The following is a 23,926-nucleotide window of genomic DNA, read 5'->3' on the forward strand; positions in this document are numbered from 1 at the left end:
GATTTTTAATTATATATGTATATTTGCCTGTGTGTGGGTATGCATGTGAGTACATGTACCCACAGAGGTACGAAGAGGATACTAGATCCTCTGGAGCTGGAGATATAGGGATTTGTCGGCCTCCTGACATAGGTGCTGTGAACTGAGCTCTGGTTCTCTGAAAAAACACTGTGTACCCTTTTAGCTGCTAAGCCATCTCCAGCCCTAATCAGACCTCTCTTGCTTTTTCTCTTTTCCTTTTCTGTATGTGTATATATACATATGTACACATAGAGACCATAGTTGATGTAGGGTGTCATTTTCAGTTGCTCTCTTTTTTTTTTTTTTTGACAGTATCTCTCTGGAGCTCCCCAAAGTAAGTTCCCTTGTCAGTAAGTCCCATGAGCCCTTTGTTTCTGCCTCCCTAACAGTGGATGACAGGTGCATGCTGCTGTTAGGCATGGCTTTTTATGTAGGTGCTGAGGATAAGGTTTAGCAAGCACTTTACTGATTGAACTCTCTCAACATTTCCTCTTGTTTTTTTCTTTTTCTTTTTTTTCCAAGACAGGGTTTCTCTGTGTAGCCTTGGCTGTCCTGGACTCACTTTGTAGACCAGGCTGGCCTCAAACTCACAGTGATCTGACTGCCTCTGCCTCCCAAGTGCTGGGATTAAAGGTGTGCGCCACCATGCCCAGCTCCTTTCGTTTTTTTGAAACAAGGTTTCACATAGCCCAGGCTAGCCTTGAGCTAGCTATTCAGAGGACTGTTTTAAAAGTCCTGATCCTCCTGCCTCTACTTTCAGAGTGCTACTGTTTGCCCCTGCCCCTCTTTCTTTTCTATAGTTTCTTCTTTCTTTCTAACTCTGAACCCTTTCCTTGATCATATGCTTTAAAAAGGAACTGCATATAGCCAGGTGTAGTGGCACAGAGGCAGGTGGATCCCTATGAGTTCGAGGCCAGCCTGGTCTACATAATGGGTTTCAGGACAGTCGGCCTTTAAACATTCCCCTCCCCACATGAAAAATAAACCCAAAAACTACATGTTGGGCTTGTCAGATGGCTCAGCCGTTAAGAGTATTTCTTGCTTTTCTAGAGGACCCAGATTCAACTACCAGCACCTACATGGTATCTCACAACCACATGTAACTCCAGACCCAGGGGTCCGATGCCATCTTCTCTCCTTTGAAGATAACAGGCATGCATGTGATATACAGACATACTTCAAGACAAAACATCTATACACCTATACTTGGAAAAAGTCTAAAGCCACAGAAGAAAATAAAATGCATCTAAGTCAAGTAAAGCAAATAGACGAGTTTAGCCTTTTCTTTACTTTTCAGAATACTAGAGGAAACCAGGCTTGCTTTAATGAGATGATAGTAATATATAAATGTATAAAGTTAAAAGAGGAAATTGCCTCTTAGAGGCTGTTCTAGTTTGCTTTTCTGTTACTATGATAAAGACACTGACCAAAAGTAACTTGGGAAAGAAAGGGTTCATTTCATTTTGCAGTTTACAGTAGTCTATCATGAAGGGAAGTCAGGGCGGGGCCTCAAGACAGGGACCAAAGGACCGATGATGGAGAAATGCTGCTTGCTGTCTGTCTCAGCTGTTTTTATCTCCCACGGCCACCTACTCATACTTGGTTGGGTGCTCCCACGTCAGTCATTGATCAAGAAAATACCCCGCAGACAGCCTACAGGCCAATCTTATTGAGACAGTTTGTCAATTGAAATTCCTCTTCCCAGATGACCCCAGCTTGTGTCAACGTGACAAAACACTAACCAGCACATAGAATAATAACTATGATAGACTTTTCTTATAGACTATGTATTTCACAGATATGCTTTGCTTCTCTATCACTATGAAGCAGATCATTGGATTTTACTGCTATGTATTACCCTTTAGTATGACTACATCAGCTTTCTCTGTTTGTATGTTGTTGTTATTGTTTTGAGACAGAGGCTCATTCTCAGCTGGCTGGCTTGAATTCACTGTGTAGATCAGTGTGGCCTTGAACTCAGAACTCTGCCTGCCTCTGCCTCTCAAGTACTAGGACTGAAGATATGTGCCACCACACGTAGTTTGTCCTCCTCCCTTTCTGTGTGTATGTGTGTGTACGTGTACATGTGTGTGTGCATGTGTGTGTGTGTCTAATGATCAACATCCAAGGAGAGCTGGGTGCAGTGGCACATACCTGTTATCTCAACACTTGTGAGGCAGAGGCAAGTGGATCTCTGTGAGTTCAAGGCCAGCCTGGTCTACAGAGTGAGTCCAGGACAGCGAGGGCTACACAGAGAAACATTGTCTTGAAAAACAAAACAAAAGCCAGGTGTTGGTGGTGTACGCCTTTAATCCCAGCACTCGGGAGGCAGAGGCAGGTAGATCGCTGTGAGTTCAAGGCCAGCCTGGTCTACAGAGTGAGTCCAGGACAGCCAGGGCTACACAGAGAAACATTGTCTTGAAAAACAAAACAAAAGCCAGGTGGTGGTGGTGTACGCCTTTAATCCCAGCACTCGGGAGGCAGAGGCAGGTAGATCGCTGTGAGTTCAAGGCCAGCCTGGTCTACAAAGCTAGTCCAGGACAGCCAAGGCTACACAGAGAAACCCTGTCTCAAAAATCTAAACAAAAAAAAAAAAAAAAAAAAAAAAAAAAAAAAAAGAAAAGAAAAGGAAAGAAAAACAAAACAAACAAAATCCAAAGAACCTCCATCTCTCTTTTGAGGCAGGGTCTCGCTATATAGACCAGGGTGGCTCGAGCCATGCCCAGCTACTGTCCAAGTTTTAACTGTATTAAATGTGCGTATGCCTATTGCTTATATATATCTGTGGAAGTAGTTTTGTAGTTTAGATTCTTTTCAGTAAAATTGCTGAGTCATGTAAATATCATGTTTGTCTTAGAAAATTACTTGTCAAAAAGGCCATAGTGATTTATACTTGGTTTAACGTATGATAAAATATTTTCCATACTCTAGACCATATTAGTGTTAGACACCCCAATCTTTCAATTTCTTGCCAATGCATTAAGTAAATAAGCATGTCTGTGGTGTTTTTTTTTAAAAAGAAGAATGCCCCACAGCCAGGTGTGGTGGTGCACCCCTTTAATCCCAGCACTCAGGAGGCAGATGCAGGTGGATCGCTGTGAATTCAAGGCCAGCCTGGTCTACAAAGCTAGTCCAGGACAGCCAAGGCTACACAGAGAAACTCTGTCTCAAAACAAACAAACAAACAAACAAACAAACAAAGAATGCTCTCCATAGGCTCATATATTAGATGCTCAGTCATCAGTAAGTGTCAGTACTTGAAAAGGATTAGGAGATGAGGCCTTGTTGGAGGGAGTATTTCACTAAGGGTGACCTTTGAAGTTTCAGAAGCTTCTGCCAGGCCCATATTCTTACCTCCCTCCCTCCCTCCCTCCCCCCCCCCTGCTTGCAGATCAGTATGTAGCTCTCAGTCACTGCTCCAGCATCATGCTTGCTGCCATGACTCCTGCTATGATGATGATGGACTACCTTCTGAAAGTGCAAGCATGCCCCAGTTAAATACTTTGTTTTATAAGAGTTGCCATGGTCATGATGGCTCTTCACAGCAATAGAACAGTGACTAAGTCAATGCCATTGTTTTAGTTTATAGTTTGTGTTAATGTATTTCATTTTTGAAAATGATCTCACCATGCAGCCAATATTAACCTTGAAAGTATGATTCTCCTGTCGTATCCTGTTGCGTGCTGCTGTTACAGCAGGTGTGTGTCATCCTCCTTGGTATTTCAAATTTAATAATCTTTTCATTTAGTCATCAAATTGTACGTCAAGCAAACAGGTTGTAAATAGCAGCATACGCTAGAAGTCTTCAGCAAGAAATATCATACCTGCTTTAGAGAAAAGGATGTGATCACCTGTGCCTCTTTTCCTGCACATTCCTTGGATGAACCACTGATCAACTATCTTTTCAGGTGCACATGAAGAAATCCCATCTGGTAGACTTCAGCATGTGCTGGGTAATCAGCCAAGAAGCTCTTTCTTACAGTGATTTCTTGTCATCTGACTGAAGAAGCTAATAAGAGGGACTTAGCTTTGTGACAGTTATGCCATTCCCTTTTTTGTAGATTTAGTTATTGTTTCATGTATGAGTATATGTACGTATGCTATGTGCATGTCCTGTGCTCTCAAAGATGGTGCCAGAAGGTGGCTTCGGATCCGCTGGAACTGGAGTTACAGAAGGTTGTGAGCTACCATATGGGTACTGAAAACTGAACCTGGGTCCTCTGCAATAGCAGCCAGTGCTCTTAACTGTTGAACCAACTTTCCAGCCCACGTCATTCCTGATACTAGGCTAATGTAGGCTAATTATTTTTGTCTTCTTAAGATTTTCTTAACCTGTATTTTAGATAACTGATTTAGTTGACTAGTGTTTAATGTCAATCTGGCATGACAACTCTTTATGTTGAGTTTGTGGGCCAGAGTCTCTGTAGGCCAGTGTATTTAATTGTCTAGAATTACAGAGCTAAGTGGTAGTAGAAGGGTAATTTGCCAAATTACCTTGGTAGGTCAACACAGAAATGATAAGTTGTAAGTTCCTAGGATATGCTGTCACCAATGGAAACATCAAAAGCTGGCCAAGTTCTTTCCTCTTCCATGTTCTCAGTATAATATTGTCTTCAGATGACACATTTATCTGCTGACTCTATTAAAGACCTATGTTAAGAGGCCAGTGAAATGGCTTAGGTAAAGGGGCCATCTATCCTGATGACCTGACTTTGATTCTTGGGGCCCATATGATAGGAGAGAAGACTCCTGCAAGCTGTCCTCTGACCATCACACACATGCAATGGGATGCATGTGTGTGAATGTGTGTGTGTGTGTGTGTGTGTGTGTGTGTGTGTGTTAGCGCGCGCGCCGTGCTAAAAATGTAATTAACAATTAAGACCTATGTTAAAATCCTATATTGTATTTTCAGAATTTCAAGTAATACCTTTACATTTTTGAGACAGGGTCTCTCTTTGTTAGCCTTGGCTGTCCTGGACTTGATTTGTAGACCAGACTGGCATCAGACTCTTTTCTATATATATGTACACACATGTTTATCTTATATATATATACACATGTATAGTGTCTAATTTTAGGTAATTATTAAATATTATGGTTTTTGAGGCTTTATCGAACAACCTTAGTGTTAATTGTCCAATTTCCTTCCTTCACCTTCTGTATTGACCTTCTTCCCTATCACATTCTTTTTTGTTTGTTTTGAGATATGGTATCATGTAGGCCAAGCTGGCTTTGAAATTGCAATCCTTAAACCTCAGCCTCCTGAGTCCTGGGGTTCAGATTATAGGTAGGTATCATCAAGCCTTGGTAATACTTACTTTCTTTATTATTTTTATTTTTTAAACTACATTATGTCTGTATAGAGGTTTGTGCTTGTGAGTACAAATGTGCTCATAGGTCAGAAGAGGGTGTCAGATCCCATGAAAATGAAGAGAGAGGTGGTTGTGACCATCTCAATATGGGTACTGGGACTCGAACTTGGGTTCTCTGTAAAAGTGGTACATGTTCTTAATCATTGCTTCATCACTCCAGCCTGAATACTTTTCTTTCTTTCTTTCCTCCGCCTCCTCCTCCTTCTTCTTTTTGGTTTTTCGAGACAGGATTTCTCTGTGTAGCCTTGACTGCCCTGGACTTTCTTTGTAGACCAGGCTGGCATTGAACTCACAGAGATCCACCTGCCTCTGCCTGCCGAGTGCTGGGATTAAAGGTATGCACCACTACACTTGGCTATCTTATTTTATTTTTATAGTTCTGGAGATAGAACCCAGTACCTGAGAAGCACTGAAGCACATCCCCAGCCCTGTTAGTGTTATTTTCTCCTTTTTGGTAATAGCCTTTCTGATTGGCATAAGATGTTATCTCGCTGTTTTGATTTGCATTTCCTCGTGGCTAGTGATGTTAAACAGTTTTTCCATATACTTAGCCATTTGCCTATGTTCTTTTGAGAAATATCCATTCCGATCATTTGTCCATTTTTGTTGTTAAACTTGTTTTGTTTTTATAGTTTTCATGTCATTTTGTTTTGTTTTGTTTTTTAAGTCATATGTGTTTTAAAATTTCTTCATTTCTAGACTTTGTTTTGAGATAAGGTTTCACTATGTAGCTCTGGTGGTTTGGAACTTCTTAAGAACATAGACAAGGAGCCAGGTGTGATGGCACACATCCCAGCACTCGGGAGGCAGAGGTAGATGGATCACTGTGAGTTTGAGGCCAGCCTGGCCTACAAAGTGAGTCCAGGACAGCCAAGGGTACACAGAGAAACCCTGTTGCAAAAAACCAAACCAAACCAAAACAAAAAACAAAAACAACAAAAAAATTAATTAAATAAAAATTAAAAAGGAGACACGTCTGGTCTCAAACTCATGTATATCTCTGGCCTCTGAGTGTTAAGGTTAAAATTGTATATTACAATGCCTGACATTTATTTCTGTATTTTCAGACTATGTCCTATTAAAGGTTTGAGTGTCATTGGCATTTATTATAATGTCTCCTTTTTAAAATTAAAAAAAATCTTCATATGTGTGAGTGCATGGTGTATTTATGTAGCATGTAGGCCATGGTACATGTTGAAAGTTGGAAGACAATTTTTGTGGAGCTAGGTCTCTCTACTTTTATGTAGGTTCCAGGGATCAACTCAAATTTCTAGGTTTGTTAAGCAAACTTCCTTACCTTCTAAGATGTCTCTCTGTCCCCATTCTTTTTAGGACAGGGCCTTATATAGCCTAGGCTGACCTCAAACTTCATACGTAGACAAGATAAACACGTGCCTTAATGTCTCCCCTTGAACACTTGCTTTAATGTCTTCTCTTTCATTTTTAATCTATTGACTTAGGCTTTCTCCACTTTTTTGCATAGTTTGGCTAAAGATTTGCCACTCTTGTGTATCTTTACAAAGAACTACCTCTTCAATTCATACACCGTATCCCATGTTCTTTGTCTTTCTATTTTATGGCTTTCTGTCCATACCATTATTATTTTTTTTATTTCTGTCTATTAATTTTAGTTTGGCTTTGTTCTTGTTTTTCTGGCTTGAAAGTGCAGCAAGTTACTTACTTGATGTCTCTTTGATTTTTCTTTATCATAGGCATTTACAGCTGTTAGTTTCTTAGAAACATTTTTATTGTATTGCATAGGTATGTGGCATCTTAATTTTTACCCTAGGAGTTTCCAGTTTTCTTCAATAATGTATTATTCAATCTCCGTAAGTTTGTGTAATTTGTTATTGTATTAGGTTAGATAGGCTGTGGTTTAGATTTAGACTGTGATTAGATAGAATTTTTATTTCAGTTTTCTTTTTCTTCTTTAGTTTCACTCTATGGTCTAGGCTGTTCTGGAACTTACTGTGTAGCTCAGGGTCTTTGTTATTGGACTCATAATCCTCTTGTCTTAGCCTTTAGAGTGCTGAAATTATAGGCATGAGTCACCATGCCTGGGTAAATTTTCTTGTAATTTTTATATCCATAGAACAGTATTACTGTAAATGATATGAAAACTCAACCTGTATTTTCCTCCTTAGGTTTATAATTAATAATTGAACTTCTCATTTATGGATTTACTTTAAAGCTGTCTCTCAGCTGGGCATGGTGGTGCATGCCTGTACTCCCAGCACTCAGGAGGCAGAGGTAGGTGGGCCTCTGTGAGTTCGAGGCCAGCCTGGTCTACAGAGCGACTCCAGAACAGCCAGGACTGTTACACAGAGAAACTCTGTCTTTAAAAAGCCCAAAGAATAAAATAAAATAAAATAAAACTGTTTCTGTTTACCATCGTATGCTTTATATTGACATTCTGATATTTCAGCATGAAAGTTATAATTCTTATCTCAAATTAATGATTTGCTGTCTTACTCATACTTACATACATTTATTTCCATTGCAAGACAATGTCTTTCTAGTGGTTCATTTTAATAAACATTATATAAAACGAATAGTTGAGTTTTAAATGAACCTTTTTTTTTTATTTATACAATGTTCTGTCTGCACGTATGCCTGCACACCAGAAAAGGGAAACAGATCCCATTAAAGATGGTTGTGAGCCACCATGTGGTTGCTGGGAATTGAACTCAGGACCTTTGGAAGAACAGATAGTGCTCTTAACCTCTGAGCCATCTCTCCAGCTCCCTAAATGAACCTTTTTATTGCTCTAGTATGATGAGTTTCATTTGACTTGAAACATATTATACCATTTAAACTAATTCACAGTTACAGGAAAACACTTGAATTTTGAAATACAACCAAGAGAAATTGTACAGTGGTGAAGTGAAATATTAGGAAGTGAATGAATAAATATTCATCAGTGGCCATTCATAATTTTCCCATTAGAAATTTCTAGTGTATCTTTGCTATGACAAAATACCTGACAAAACACCTTAAAGAAAGAAAAGATTTGTTTCAATTCACAGTTTGTGGTACAGAGCATCATCGCATCAGGCAGATGGCCCTTTGTGGCCACAGTCAGGAATCAGAGGAGATAAATGTGGTACTTACCTTCTTTCTCAGTTTTATTCATCCTGGAACCACAGCTCATGGAGTGGTGCCACCTACATCTAGAGTGGGCTGTCCTCTTCAGTTCATCATATTTGGAAATAGTCTCAGATATACCCAGAGGTAGGCTTCCAGAATGACTGTAAATCCTATCAAGTTGAAAATCAAGCTCAGGTATCACAATGCAGTTGTGTTTTAGCTTCTTCCAATCGCTTTGAATCAATGAAATAAGTGAGTCTAAATCAAAGTTATTTTCTGGTCTGAGGTGGTCAACAATGGCTACATTGAGAATTCTCCTATGCAACTGATCTTTGAAGATATGCATGGTGTTTCTAGACTTTTTATATTCTTGTAATATAGCTTCCACTCTGTACTCTGTTAGACATATCTACTTCTGATGATGGCACAGCTACAGTAAATGCCAGTGGACATAACAGCTTGAAGATAGTCTGTTATTGTGGGGATTTATAGACTTACACTAGGTGGCCTGGAAGGTTTCTTATGATTCTGTCCTCTGGGGATGTGGACTGCAGAGTAGTCCACATGTTTGGGGAGTTGACGGGGGTAGTGCTTGGACCCCAAGTCCACAGAAAGGAAAATGGGCAAGATCTCTGCTATTGATGGGCACAGCATGGATGGGCAGCATCAGAGATATGGCATAGTGAGTCTGTCACAATCTTGACCTAACCAAAGCCATCTAGAGGACTCTGGAGATACGTCATCTCTGGCCCAGAAACTGTGGCAGTAGCAGAAGTAAGCAGGGTTATAGGTAGGGAGCTGGTGTGTGTGTGTGTGTGTGTGTGTGTGTGTGTGTGTGTGTGTGTGTGTGTACACTAGTTAAGACTTGCTTTATGCCCTAAAATATAGTTTTATTTTTAAAGATTTATTTATTATTATTTATACAGTATTCTGCCTGTATGTGTGCCATCATATAGATGTGAGCCACCATATGGTTGCTGGGAATTGAACTCAGGACCTTTGGAAGAACAGACAGTGCTCTTAACCTCTGAGCCATCTCTCCAGCCCTATGGTTTTATTTTTAAAGAGAATTCCATGGGCAGCTGTGAAAACTATCTTCTGTGGCCTTTTGGAATAAATTCTGTATATATTTATTAAGTCCATTTGATCTACAGTGTCATATATTTTGGGTGTTTTTGTTCCATTTTGTTTTTGGTCTGTATTACCTATTTATTTGTGAAAGTGGGACATTAATGTCAGATTTCTGTGCTTTTCTCTCTAGTAGTATTTTTTATTTTTATTATTTATTTATTTATTTTTTGGTTTTTTGAGACAAGGTTTCTCTGTGTAGCCTTAGTTGTCCTGGACTCACTTTGTAGACCAGGCTGGCCTCGAACTCACAGAGATCCGCCTGCCTCTGCCTCCCAAGTGCTAAGATTAAAGGCGTGAGCCACCACGCCCGGCTCTAGTAGTATTTTATAAAAATGAAATTGAGGGTGCCAGTATTTAATGTCTATATATTTAGAATTGTTACTGTCTCTTGGTAGATTGTTTCCTTGATTATATGACCTTTTAATTTTAATTTGTTTCTTCTTACCAATTTTGGCCTGAGATCTACTTTGTTAGATCTAGTATAGCTGTTTGAACTAACTTGCTTGGAATATCTTTTTCCAGTAAGATATTTATTAGAGGCAGCAGATATTTTTGCCTATATTTTAACCAGTTTACTGGTCTTTTTTTTTTATTAATTTATTCTTGTTACATCTCAATGGTTATCCCATCCCTTGTATCCTCCCATTCTTCCCTCCCTCCCATTTTCCCCTTATTCCCCTCCCCTATGACTGTTCCTGAGGGGGATTACCTCCCCCTGTATATGCTCATAGGGTATCAAGTCTCTTCTTGGTAACCTGCTGTCCTTCCTCTGAGTGCCACCAGGTCCCCCCTCCAGGGGACATAGTCAAATGTGAGGCACCAGAGTACGTGAGAAAGTCATACCCCACTCTCCACTCAACTGTGGAGAATGTTCTGACCATTGGCTAGATCTGGGTAGGGGTTTAAAGTTTACTGCCCTGTATTGTCCTTGGCTGGTGCCTTAGTTTGAGCAGGACCCCTGGCCCAAATCTGCCTATTATTAATGTTCTACTGTAGGTTTCTAGGACCCTCTGATCCTTCTACTTTGCTATTCTCCCATGCTTCTCTCATCTAGAGTCCCAATAGGATGTCCTCTCCTCTGTCCCAGTTTCCCGGTAAGTGAAGGCTTTCGTGGGACATGCCCCTTGGGCTAGTATGCAGATATAAGTGAGTATATACCATTTGATTCTTTCTGCTTCTGGGTTAACTCACTCATTATGATCATTTCTAGCTCAATCCATTTATCCACAAATTTCTGGAATTCCTTGTTTTTAATAGCTGAGTAGTATTCCATAGTGTAAATGTACCACAGTTTCTTTATCCATTCTTCTACTGATGGACACTTAGGCTGTTTCCATGTTCTGGCTATTATGAATAAGGCTGCTATGAACATGGTTGAGCAAAATTTCTTGTTATGTGCTGGAGCATCTTCCGGGTATATTCCAAGGAGTGGAATAGCTGGGTCTTGAGGAAGCCCTATTCCCATTTTTCTGAGATAGCACCAGATAGATTTCCAAAGTGGCTGTACTAGTTTGCATTCCCACCAGCAATGAAGGAGTGTTCCTCTCTTCCCACATCCTCGCCAGCATGTGGTGTCGCTTGAATTTTTGATCTTAGCCATTCTGATGTGTGTAAGATGGAATCTCAGAGTTGTTTTGATTTGCATTTCCCTGATGACTAAGGAGGTTGAGCATTTCTTTAAGTGTTTCTCAGCCATTTGATATTCCTCTGTTGAGAATTCTCTGTTTAGTTCCAAGCCCCATTCCTCAATTGGGTTATTTGGTTTGGTGGTGTTTAATTTCTTGAGTTCTTTATATATTTTGGATATTAGACCTTTGTCAGATGTAGGGTTCAGTTTACTGGTCTTTATCTTTTGATTGTAAAGTCAGACCATTAATACTCAGGTATTATTGAAGAATATGCATTAACATCTTTCATTTTTTTCCATTTTCCTATGATTGCCTAGATATGTTTATCATTCTTTTCAAATGCCTTCTGATGTGCTGGCTTAGTGGTCATGAATTCTCTTAACTTTGTTTATCATGGAATCTATTTTTTTTTGTTGTTTTTTTAGACAGGGTTTCTCTGTGTAGCCTTAGCTGTCCTTGACTTACTTTGTAGACCAGGCTAGCCTCAAACTCACAGTGATCTGGCTGCCTCTACCTCTCAAGTGCTGGGATTAAAGGTGTGCACCACCATGCCTGCCATGAAATCTATTTTTAAAATAGGGCCTCACTATGCTGTCCTGGAACATCTATGTAGACCAGGATGGTTCCCCTGCTTCTGCCTCCTCAAGTACTGGGATTAGAGGCGTGTGCTACCACACTAGTCAGTCGTGAAAGCTTTTTAGTTCTCTTTGATTAGGATAATTGTGCTGGGTATGCTAATGTGGTTTGGTAGTAATTTTCTTTCTGAGCTTAAAGTATCTCATCCCATGTCCTCCTGGATTTTAGTTTCTGTTAATAAATCTGCTACTGCTGTTACTCTAGTGACTTTGGCTTTGTATGTTATTTGCTGTTTGTAACAGATATAACAGGTTGCTAAGGATGATAAGTTAATTGTAGATTCTAGATACTGTCAACATCATCTTAACTAGTCTGTTCACTTCGCTGTACTCATTGCATAAATATTGCATCATTATTACTTGGCTATTGTTTTCTAGTGCTGAAGGTACAATAGTGTATTTATTACTTTATTTGTTTTACTTTTAGAAGAAATTTTAGAGAAATAAGTTTAAATGGAAATGCTAGGTAGACTATTTGAAGAAATAGTAGAAATGTATTTAATAACATTGCAGTTTCTTATATTCACTGAGAGATAAGTACTTTCCAAAGCCTGGGCCACTGACTAATGACCAGTTGTTGGTCTCTTTCCCCTGATCCTTTTGAATTCATTCCAAATTATCGTACTAATTTATTAAACTAATATTTTATGAACTAGACTTCAAAGCTATTATTATTATTATATTTCATATTTAAGCTATAATAAGGTGCTTGTGGTGGTACACACCTGTAATTCCAGCCCTGGGAAGGCTGAGGCAGGAGGATTACAAATTCAAGGCTAGCTTAGGATCCATAACAAGTTCCAGGTGAGCCAAGCTACATAGAGATCCTGTTTCATATAAGCCAAAAATAAATAAGTAAGTGGAGTATGTGTATCTTATAAACAGTTTTTGTTACAAATTTAGAATAGTAGGAAATTACCAAGAAAAATTATAAACCACATTGAAGTTCAAACAAATTTGAACTTCATTGAACAAATGAAGTTATATCTATGTTATATGAGAAAGGGTATACCTTTGTGTTTTATTCATACTTTAGTTCTTTTTAAAAAGCCTGATTTATTATGTATACAGTATTCTGCCCACATGTATACCTGCAGGCCAGAAGAAGGTACCAGATCTCATTATAGATGGTTGTGAGCCACCATGTGGTTGCTGAGAATTGAAATCAGGGCCTTTGGAAGAGCTGACAGTACTCTTAACATCTGAGCCTCTTAACCTCTCTAGCCATAGTGGGGTTTTTTTGTTGTTGTTGTTGGGTTGTTTGTTTTTTAAAACACAGGGTTTCTTTGTGTAAAGTGACCTGGAACTTACTATGTAGACTAGAGTAGACTGGTTTTGAACTCATAGAGATTCACCTGCTACTGCCCCTAGACTACTAGGATTAAAAGTGTGCACCACAGAATTCAGCCATATTTTAGTTTGATCATGTATTTTTCTTGTTACTTGACATCCAGAATGCAGTAGGCCTTGGTGAGGATACAGAGATGCAAGGACCCTTGTGCACGCCTGGCTGATTCTGCTTATATGAGATACTCCAGAGTGGTCAAATTCATAGAGATATAAACCAGAACATTTGATTACCAGGGATAGGATGGAGGAGGAATGAGGACTTACTGCTTTGTGGGTAAGGAGTTTTAGTTTGATAGGATGAAAAAGTTCTGAAGATGGCGGTGGTCATTATAAAGAATGTGCTTATTGCCACTAAATTGTACATATAAGTATTAGAATGTTAAGTTTTATATTATTTGTATTTTAGCATGCCTTTATTTTTCAGGCAATAGATTTTTTTACTAGCGCCTGTAAGTATTTTTTTCTTAGAAAGCACAAGTATCATAGAAGCCTGCATGTGAGGAAAATCATTTTACTTCTGAGTATTCTGAATGGCTACAATGTGAAAATGAGCAGCATAACATAGGTTTTTGTCATATATAGGAGGCTATTTCAGTTTATGGATTTATAGAACAAAAGTAAAGCAAAATTCTATGAAAAGTTATTTATTCATATTTATGTATAGGGGTTGGAGAGATGGCTCAGTAGTTAAGAGCACTGTCTGGCCACGTATGGTAGCGCACACCTTTAATCCCAGCACTCAGGAGGCAGATGCAGGCAGATCAATGTGAGTTGGAGGCCCACCTGGTCTACAGAACAAGTGTAGGACAGCCAAGGCTACACAAGAGAAACCCTGTCTTGAAAAAGAAACAAACAAACAAAAAAACCAGATACCCCAAAACAAAAAAAAAGCACTGTCTGCTCTTCCAGAGGTCCTGAGTTCAATTCCCAGCAACCACATGGTGGCTCACAGCCATCTATAATGTGATCTGATGCCCTCTTCTGGTATACAGGCAAAATACTGTATACTTAACAAACAAATAAATCTTTAAAAAATAAAAATTAAAATTAAAAAGATATTTATGTATGTGTGTGTATATATATACACAGACACACACACTTGTGTGAGATTCTGTTCACTGTGTGTGTGTGTGTGTGTGTGTGTGTGTGTATGTTTTCAGGAGCCCTTGGAGACAAGAAGAAGGTATCAGAATCACTGTATCTAGAGTTACAGATGATTTTGAGCATCCATGTGGTTGCTAGAAACTGAACCAAGGTTCTCTGCAAGATCAGGAGTAAATGCTCTTAACTGCTGAGCCATCTCTCCAGCCTAAGATTTTCTTATCTTGAAATATAATGTAGCCTAGGCTGTCTTGGAACATGCTATATAGCCCTGAGATTGACCTTGGATTCTTGATCATTCTGCCTTCATCTTCCAAGTGCAGGAATTACAGGCATGTGCCAAAATGCATGGTGAATCCTAGTCATTTTATAAAAACCTAAAACATACCTTCATTTATTTAACAATATCTATATGTAGGGCCAAGGTCTTTTCTTTGTGTATGTATCCTTTAGAAATCTTTGTTTTTCTTTTTAAAATGTTTTAGTTGTTTTTTTTTTAAAATTTTGTGTTTTGTTAACATGTTTGTCTGTGCACCGTCTGCGCGCTTGGTATCCAGGTAAGCCAGAGGAGGGCATCAGATCTCCTAGGACTGGAGTTATAGTAGTTTATGAGCCACCATGTGGGTACTGCGACTGACCCTGGGTCTTTTGGAAGAGTATGCAGCCAGTGTTCGTTTGTTCGTTCGTCCTTCCTTCCTTCCTTCCTTTCTTTCTTGTTGTTGATTTGTTTTTTGAGACAGGGTTTCTCTGTGTAGCCTTGGCTGTCCTGGACTTGCATTGTAGACCAGGCTGGCCTCGAACTCACAGAGATCCACTTACCTCTGCCTCCTGAGTGCTGGGATTAAAGGCATGCGCCACCACTGCCTGGTGCAGCCAGTGTTCTTAACCCCTCAGCCATCTCTATAACACCCATCATTTTCTTTCTTGCAGAAACTATACTGATATTGTTTCATTCAGGATTGCCAGTTTCTAGTTTAGTTGTAATAAAAACAGTGGTTCTCAACCCCCCCCACTGATGCTGCAACCCTTAAATATAATTCCTCATGTTGTGACCCCCAACCATGAAATTATTTTTGTTGCTACTTCATCACAGTAAATTTGCTACTGTTTTGAATTGTAATGTAAATATTTTTAGAAATAGAGGCTTGCCAAAGGGGTTGCAACCCACATGTTAAAAACTGCTGAACTGAAAGAGAGCACATTTAAGATGGCAAAATTCTTTCAGATTGTAAAGTTGATCTTATACAGATATCTAGGCAGTAACCTTACTATTCACCTTTACTAACTGATTCAAAGCATTCACCTTTGTTTTCATAGGGCGAACAATCTCTTTTATGTTTTTATTTCATCAGTTGACATAATATTTAAGTCACACAATTAAGAGAAGGTCAGTGGGCACGAAGCACATGAAGGTCAAGCACAGCTGAGAGTTAGTGGGCTGACCATTCTGGTGGGAGGGAGAATGTGTGTCACAGCCCAGAAGTTAGCTGTGCTGTGGGAACCTGAACAATTGAGTGATGGAAGCCAGAGCATCCACTAAACTGCTGCAGTTTGCTTAAGAGAACTTCTAATAGCGTGGAATTTGCTTTTTCTCACTTAACGTATCCTGAATATTTTCCCTGCATGAAAGCAGAGATCTACACCCTTGCTTGTAATGGCCACCTGATATTTACTGCACATGTATTAGGCTTGGTTCTTGTTTGCAGCAACATAAAGCACTTCAGACTACTGAGCCAGAAAAGGAATTCATTGGTAGGTGATTAGATTGCTTACAGAATCAACATTAAAGGATGGTCAGCTCGCGTTGCTTGAGAACCCAATGAAACTAGAACAGAACAGAGTCCTACCCCGGACTGAGTGGTAAGAACCTTTTCACTAGCACTGGTTTTCTTGGAACTTCTGCCACTGTCACTGTTGGAATGTTATAATGTTAATAATAATTGGGAATGTTTATATTTATGACAAATTCATTATAAACAAATGATAATATTCTCTTTGTTTTTTAAAGGCAGGGTCATGTAGTCCAGGCTGGCCTCAAGCTCACTGTGTATTTGAAGATGACCTTGGGTTTTTAATCCTGCCTCCACTTCCCTAGTGCTGGAGTTAAGGACATGCTCCACCATACCCAATTGGTTTATGCAGTGCTAGGAATAGAACCCAGTACTTCATGTATGCTCTACTTGAGCCACAACCCTAGCTCACAAAAGCCAATGCTAAAGTCACAATTTCATGAGCTGAGGAGATGGCTCAGTTGGCAGAGTGCTTTCTCTCTCTCTCTCTTTCTTTCGTTCGTTCGTTCGTTTGTTTATTTATTTATTTATAAAGACAGGGTTTCTCTGTGTAGCCCTGCCTTTTCTGGAGCTCACTCTGTAGTTCAGGCTGTCCTTTATACTCAGAGGTCCACTTGTCTCTGCCTCCCCAGTGCCAGGACTAATGTCATGTGCCATGAGTGTATGGCTAGTTGCTTCTGTACATATAAAAGCCAAGCAGCATCTGTTTGTAATTGTAGTGCTGTGGGGCAGAAACAGGCATATCCCTGGAGCTCATTGGCCAGACAGCATACCAGGCTGAATCATTGAGCTTCTGGTCCAGTACAAAGAGATGGAGGAAGACACTAATGTCAACCTCTGTTCTGTACACACATGCATACATGTGCACACCCACACAAACATACCTTTATGCCTCACATCCGCATATCCGCACCCCCTCCCAATTCTAGAAAAAGTGTAATCATGCCAAGAGCAGACAAGAAGGCCTCTTAAGCTGTGATACAGCAAAAAAAGAAAAAGCAAAATTGATTTTATACTGTTCTATGTATAAGTAGGAAACCCTTTTTGGTAAACTAAGCACAGCAGTCTACAGAACTTAACTCTTTAGGGTTATGGTTATGTCCTTGTAGCTTTTGGTTTTTCATCTCTTCTTTGCTTCAAGTTCCCATTCTAGTTTCTTCTTTGTCCTCTTCTTTTCTGAACTTCAACTTGCATCTTGGCTGTTAGATGGTGTGGCAAGCTGGTTGCTGAGTACTTCAGTCTTCTCAATGTCCCACTCTGCAGCCTGGCCTATTCTCTTTTTAAGGCCTGACTTGTCAACCTTTTTGGTTAAGCAGAACATGCAAACCTATCATTGTCTTCCAACTCCTGAGTTAGCTCCTTCATCAGCGTTCACGTGAAGACTGCACACTGTTAGATTGCTTTTATTCTTAGTGTATGTGTCCTACAGTTGTTTTTCTTTCTTTTGACTCTTGATACTCAGTTTTTCTGTTCAAAGTGTTTTTGATGTAGTTCTAGGCATGTCAGTTGTTGTCATTGCTCATGTTTAGGCAGCCATGTTAGTGAGACTTCATGGGTGTAGCTTCTTTGACATTTCTAGGAAACACAATTTCACCGCATCTTCCTATTCCTCTGGCCTTTACAATCTTTCCATTCCCATCTTTTGCAATCATCCCTGAGCCATAGGATTTTAAACACTTTAAAATAGACTTTTGTGTTTGGTAAAACAATTAGCATCATTATCCATGTAATGATAGCTTTTATGAAATTAATGACATACTTAAGATATGTGGTCATAGTTGTCATTTCACCCATAGCAAGCTTTGTCATTTGTTGTTGTTGTTATTGTTGTTGTTGAGACTGGTTTGTTGTGTAGCCATGACTGGCCTGAAATTCACCTCAGGCTGGCCTTGAACTCACAGAGATCCATCAGCATCTGCCTCCCAAGTGCTGGGATTAAAGGCATTCATCAACACACTTGACTCTATTATGTTTTTATATTTTACTTCTTCTCAACCAACCAGCAAATATAGTTTTTTTCAACTTTATATGAATAGTTAAATTTTGAAAGTGTTCATTTTCATAGGTATTTAATGTTTTTGCATGTATGATTTGGGATACTGCCTTGTCTTAGAACTAAATTGTTAAAGTAGGTGTTCCCTCATGAAGAAAGCATTTTGGAGGCTAGCTGTGTTAATTAATGGTGAGGTCCTCAGAACTGAAAAACAATGACAAAAATTTATTATTATAGGAAGTTCTTAATTTGTGTAAAAGTTGTATCTGACAATCCTGAATCAGGTGATACTTTTGATGGGGTTGAAAAATACAGTCCAACCACCAATCTTAGAATCTAAGACTGCTGCATTAAATCCATATTTAAGTCAGAACAGTTGAAACAGGGTTGGAACATGGCTGATTCTCTCTTTCTTTTTATTTTTTATTTTTGAGACAGTGTTTCCCTGTGTAGTCTTGGCTGTCCCGGATCTCCTTTTGTAGACCAGGCTGGCCTTGAACCCACAGCAATCCCCAACCTCTGCCTCCTGAGTGCTGGGACTGAAGGTGTGTGCTACCACTGCACCTGGTCAGCTGATTCTTTCATGATGTCAAATAGGTCAATCTGACTTCCTCCTTCTTTCCCGAGGTCATGATAGATGCCATGTCTAAAGCAGAGATCGTTTCACACTCGATGGAAACATGCTCTCTTGTTCTAGTCTTACTGGCATGGCAGAAATTGTGTAGCTTGTGGAAGAAAGTCTCACAGAGGCCTGAGGAATATTCATCCATTTCTGGGGGACCTGTTTCCGTCTGTTTTCTCTGCAGGGCATTAATAATTCTCAAGCATTCTTCCACATTGCTTCATCTTGGTCTGGTTTCGCTTTATGGCTTTTCAACATTGCCCTATTAAGCTAATCATTTTAACGCTATGATTAGCTCTGGAATCCTTGCTGACTTGACTGTGTGAGTGTGGCTGCATTTGAGCTTTAGCTCCTTTATATGAAAGGAATTTACCACCTTGCTTATTATGTCGCAGGATTGTTGTGAGCTGTATGTGAAGGTTTTCGGCTATGGAATACTGTAGGAATCTCAGGTACCTATATTGCTGTTATAGGACTTTGTAGAGTTGCTGCGACTAGTGTAGGAGGCATAAAGATGACCAGGAAAGCAAACGGCTTTTTCTTAATTTGAATGTTCTATGCTGTTTGACCTTATTACTTTGTCTTTTCATATTGACTCCTAATCCACATGAAAGGAGCAATTATGTTTTCAAACACACTCCCTACGTGCTCCACCTGTTCCATCTGGAATCCCAGTCCTTCTGTAATACCAGAGGTCTGATGAAAGAAAGTTAGCAGTCATTATTTTGAAAACAGATTAAGTAGTAGGATTACTTTTCATTTTGAAAGCTTATACAATTTAAAAGCAAGGGATGTATTATATATAATAACATAGGGTAGTACTTTTTCTGTCTTTTTATGTTGCAGTGGTAGTGATTTGAAGTGAAAGCAAATGGGTGGGAAAATTTAAATCAATTTGGTAATATTGTATAGCTACCCTGGAGGCAACTAGTTAGGTATTGTTTGAGTAGCTAGAATTTATACATTTATTTAAATAGACATTTTGCTTGTTTGTTTGGTTGGTTTTTGAGACTGGGTTTCCCTGGGTAGTCCTCCTGCTGTCCTGGAAGACATTTTTTTTTAATTTAACATAGCAAGATTGTTTGCACATCTCTTGTGTTATAGAAATGGGTGACTTGGACTATTTCTATGCTTGAGCCTCTTGTTGTTGGGTTTTTTTTTGAAACAATATTTTACTGTGTAGCCTTGGCTGTCTTACACTAGACCAGGCTGGCCTTGAACTCACAGCAATCCACCTGCGTCTGCCTCCCAAATGTTGGAATTAAAGGCATGTACCACCACGTCTGGCTGCTTGAGTTTATTGTTAATCTCACTAAATTGTTTCAGTGTTGGTAACTTCTAATTTGTATACATTCCTTACATCCTCACTATTTTCTCTTAAAATGACCTTTTATTAGTCTGTAAAAATTATTATAGAGCCAGGCATAGTGGCACACACCTTTAATTCCAGGACTTGGGAGGTAGAAGAAAGAGGATCTCTGAGTTTCAGGCAGCCAGGACTACATAGTGAGACCTTACCTTAAGAATCATAATATTGGTAGTCTAAGGCAGGAGCATCATAAGTTTGAGGCCAGCCTAGGCTAAATAATAAGACCTTGTCTTAAGAAAAAAGATAATAAGGAGTCAGGCATGCTAATATTGCATGCATATAATCATAGTACTGGGAGACTGAGACCACCTCTGAGTTCGAGGCCAGCCTGGGATAAATAAGACGAGAGAGAGAGAGAGAGAGAGAGAGAGAGAGAGAGAGAGAGAGAGAGAGAGAGAGAGAGAGAGAGAGAGAGAGAGAGAGAGAGAGAGAGAGAGAGAGAGAGAGAGAGAGAGAGAGAGAGAGAGAGAGAGAAAGCAGAAATACAGGCACAAAGAGAGAAGAGAGAGAGAGAGAGAGAGAGAGAGAGAGAGAGAGAGAGAGAGAGAGAGAGAGAGAGAGAGAGAAAGCAGAAAGGGACAGAGACATTCTGACTGTTGGGAGTACTTCTTGCTTGTAGTAGTTCCAGCACTTGGGAGGCTTAAAGAAGAGGATATTTCTCTGAGTTTGAGGCCAGCCTGGGCTACAAGGTGAATTTGAGGTTACTCTGGTAAAGAGCTTGACTAAAAACAACAACAAAAACCTCTATAATGAGAGGCCCATTGGAAGAGGAAACCCTCTAGCAGTTTACTTGTGTGTTTCCTCTGTAGCCTGAGCAGTTGAGTCCCTAAGTAGTACTTGCCTACAGTAACACTCTTCCCTTTTCAACCTCTGTGTCTTCTTATATGTGCATGCATATAAACACAACAGAAAATGTTGTTCTATGTTTGTTTTTTTTGTTTTTGTTTTTTCGAGACAGTTTTTTTTGTTTGCTTGTTTTTGTTTTTGCTTTTTTTTGAGACAAGGTTTCTCTGTGTAGCCTTGGCTGTCCTGGACTCACTTTGTAGACCAGGCTGGCCTCCAACTCACAGCGATCCGCCTGCCTCTGCCTCCCGAGTGCTGGGATTAAAGGCGTGTGCCACCACGCCCGGCTAGTTCAGTTTTTCAGCTTCTGTTCTGTTGATATTTGGGGCTCCCTTCTTCATCACAGGTTGCTTGGTAGTGTCCCTAGCCTGTATTTACTAGAGGCCAGTAATTCTCCCCCTAGGCCTCAGTGTCCCTAGACATTGCAAAATGTCCCACTGGTAGTGTGGTCACTTCCACTGAGAATCACTTTTCTACTTCACTCACTTTAACTCATGTATTATCCTGTTGCCAATGACATTATAACCTATGTTTCATTTACCTACTGATGGACATTTATGTTATTTTCAAAATGTCAATCATTAGGAAGGCTGTTTCACTGAGGCTTTGTTCATATTCAGTCTCATCCCTGTGCCCCACCCCCTTTTTATTCTTTTCCACAGGGTCTCACTAAATAGTCCTAATTGTCCTGAAATTCACTATGTAGACCAGGCTAGTCTCACCCTTAGGGCAGTCCTTGTCTCTGCCTCCCAAGTGCTGAGATTCAGGTGTGAGCCACCTCACTCATGCTTTCTTCAGCACATCTGTGTGGCTCCCTAGGGTAATCAAGGAGCAATAAAAGAGGTTGACTTCTGCTATATTCACGTTTTTAACACCACCAGATATTGCCACATAATTTCTGTGATTGTAGTAATTTATATTAGCCAGATGAATAAAAAGGTACTGTTACTCTATATCAGTACCTTGTATGGTCAGATATTAAAAATTTTCTCTGATAAATGGTACTCAATTATAATTTTAGTTTGTATTTCCTTGTTTATAACAAGGACTTTAAAAATCTTTCTGGATATAATCCAGAAATTGCCAGGTACAATGGCACACACTTGTAATCCCAGCACTTAGGGAGGTAGAGACAGGCAGATCTCTATGAGTTCGAGGCTAGCCTGGTCTACAAAGTGACTCCAGGACAGTGAAGGCTACACAGAGAAACCCTGTCTCGAAAAACCCAGGAAAAAAAAGCCCTAGGAATCTCCAAATCATGTGGCATTATCTTACAGGAATTTAAAACTAATGTTTGTGCTTCTGTGATGAACTTTAAGAAGTGGTTCTGGGTTGAGCGTGGTGGCGCGTGCCTGTAATTCCAGCACTCGGCAGGCAGAGGCAGGTAGATCTCTGTGAGTTCGAGGCCAGCCTTGTCTACAGAGTGAGTCCAGGACAGCCAAGGCTATACAGAGAAACTCTGCCTCAAAACACACACACACACACACACACACACACACACACACACACACACACACACACACAAGAAGTGGTTCTGGGTGGTGTACATGTTGAGTTTTGTATCAGTCATAATGTTGCTCTTTTAATAGAAATGCATTACTGTCTGTGTTTAGGGAGTGGCTAAACTATTTTAATAACTAGAAGTTATTTCCCTCAGTGTTGTTGAATGCTGTTGTCTCAGAGTCACTCATTAATAGCTGCAGCTGCCAGGTCTGTTTCTTTGATACTGTGATTTTCCAAAGCCTGCATTTGTTTCATACCATAGGAAGTTGCTTATGTGCTGCTTCCTGAGTCATTTTACAATACATGGTCCTGATTTTGTACATATTTCAAGGGCATTTAAACATTTAAAGATGGATATAACATGCATTACAAAGTCAATTAGATTTGTATGTGTGTCCATATATGTGTATTAGCAGTAAGAAGAAGGTGAAATCTTTTGAAGTTTTGTGTGCAAGATCCAATTGAAATAGAGTTTTGGAAACCAAAGCAAAGGAAAAATGGATATATATTCATAGTTTATCTGCCATACTTAAATTGAGATGTAATGGAAAATCAAACTGCATTAATGTAATTTTCATTCTATTCTGCTCTGCCTAGTATGTAAATCCTAGGTGAATTTAGTTATGTTAAAGGGCCTGTATAGTCACTTTTCTCATCACTGTGACAAAATACCTGACAAGAAGCAACTTAAAGGATTGATTTGGCTCATGGCTTGAGCCCATGAAAAGATGCTTAACATTACAAGTAATTGGGAATTTGGATCAAAACCACCATGAGATATCTTTTCTCTTTTTTAAAAGATGTATTTATTTATTATTATGTATACAGTCCTCTGCCTGCATATACACCTGCAGGCCAGAAGAGGGAGTCAGATCACATTATAGATGGTTGTGAGCCACCATATGGTTACTGGGAATTGAACTCAGGACCTCTGGAAGAGCAGACAGTGCTCTTAACCTCTGAGTCATCTCTCCAGCACGAGATATCTTTTCATATCTACTAGAATGGCTAAGAAAAAAAAAATTCAGAGACAAGGTATGGTAGCCCGCATCTGTAACCCCAACTCTTAAGATGATTAAGCAGTAAGAATATAAGTTCAAAGCCATCCAGAGAGAGAGAAGAGACTCTGTTTCAAAAAAGAAAACTAGCCCAACCCCACACATATACCATAAGAAGCCAGCAGCAGCAAGTGAGGAGGTAAAGAAACTTGAATTGTCATGTATTGTTAGTGGGAACTCAGACACAGCTGCTTTGGAATACACCTTGGCAGTTCCTCAGACAGTTAAGTGGAGTTATATGACACAGCAAGTCCACTCTTCAGCATTAACTAAAGGAAATTAAAGCACAAAATTTATACCAGCATTTATAATATCAGTATTTATAAGACCCCCCCAAATGGAAATGACTCAAAAGTCCATCAGCCAGCAAATGGATAAGAAAAATGTGTGTTTATTCAACTTGGTATGTGCTACAACATGGAT

General features: G+C 39.6%; 1 protein-coding gene across 3 annotated transcripts in view; it reads left to right on the forward strand.

Moving 5' to 3' along the window:
• Positions 1-23,926, forward strand: part of Atp7a (ATPase copper transporting alpha) — a 113,148-nt gene that overhangs the window by 26,283 nt on the left and 62,939 nt on the right. Inside the window, exon 1 of one of the 3 annotated variants that reach the window (XM_051142369.1) lies at positions 337-355. The exons of the other annotated variants lie outside the window; for them this stretch is intronic. The gene's annotated coding sequence lies outside the window, so the exon portion shown is untranslated. Of the gene's footprint in view, positions 1-336; positions 356-23,926 lie in introns of those variants that run through there. 3 annotated transcript variants of the gene reach the window in all.

Source organism: Acomys russatus, chromosome X (assembly GCF_903995435.1).
Source record: "Acomys russatus chromosome X, mAcoRus1.1, whole genome shotgun sequence".
NCBI lineage: Eukaryota > Metazoa > Chordata > Mammalia > Rodentia > Muridae > Acomys > Acomys russatus.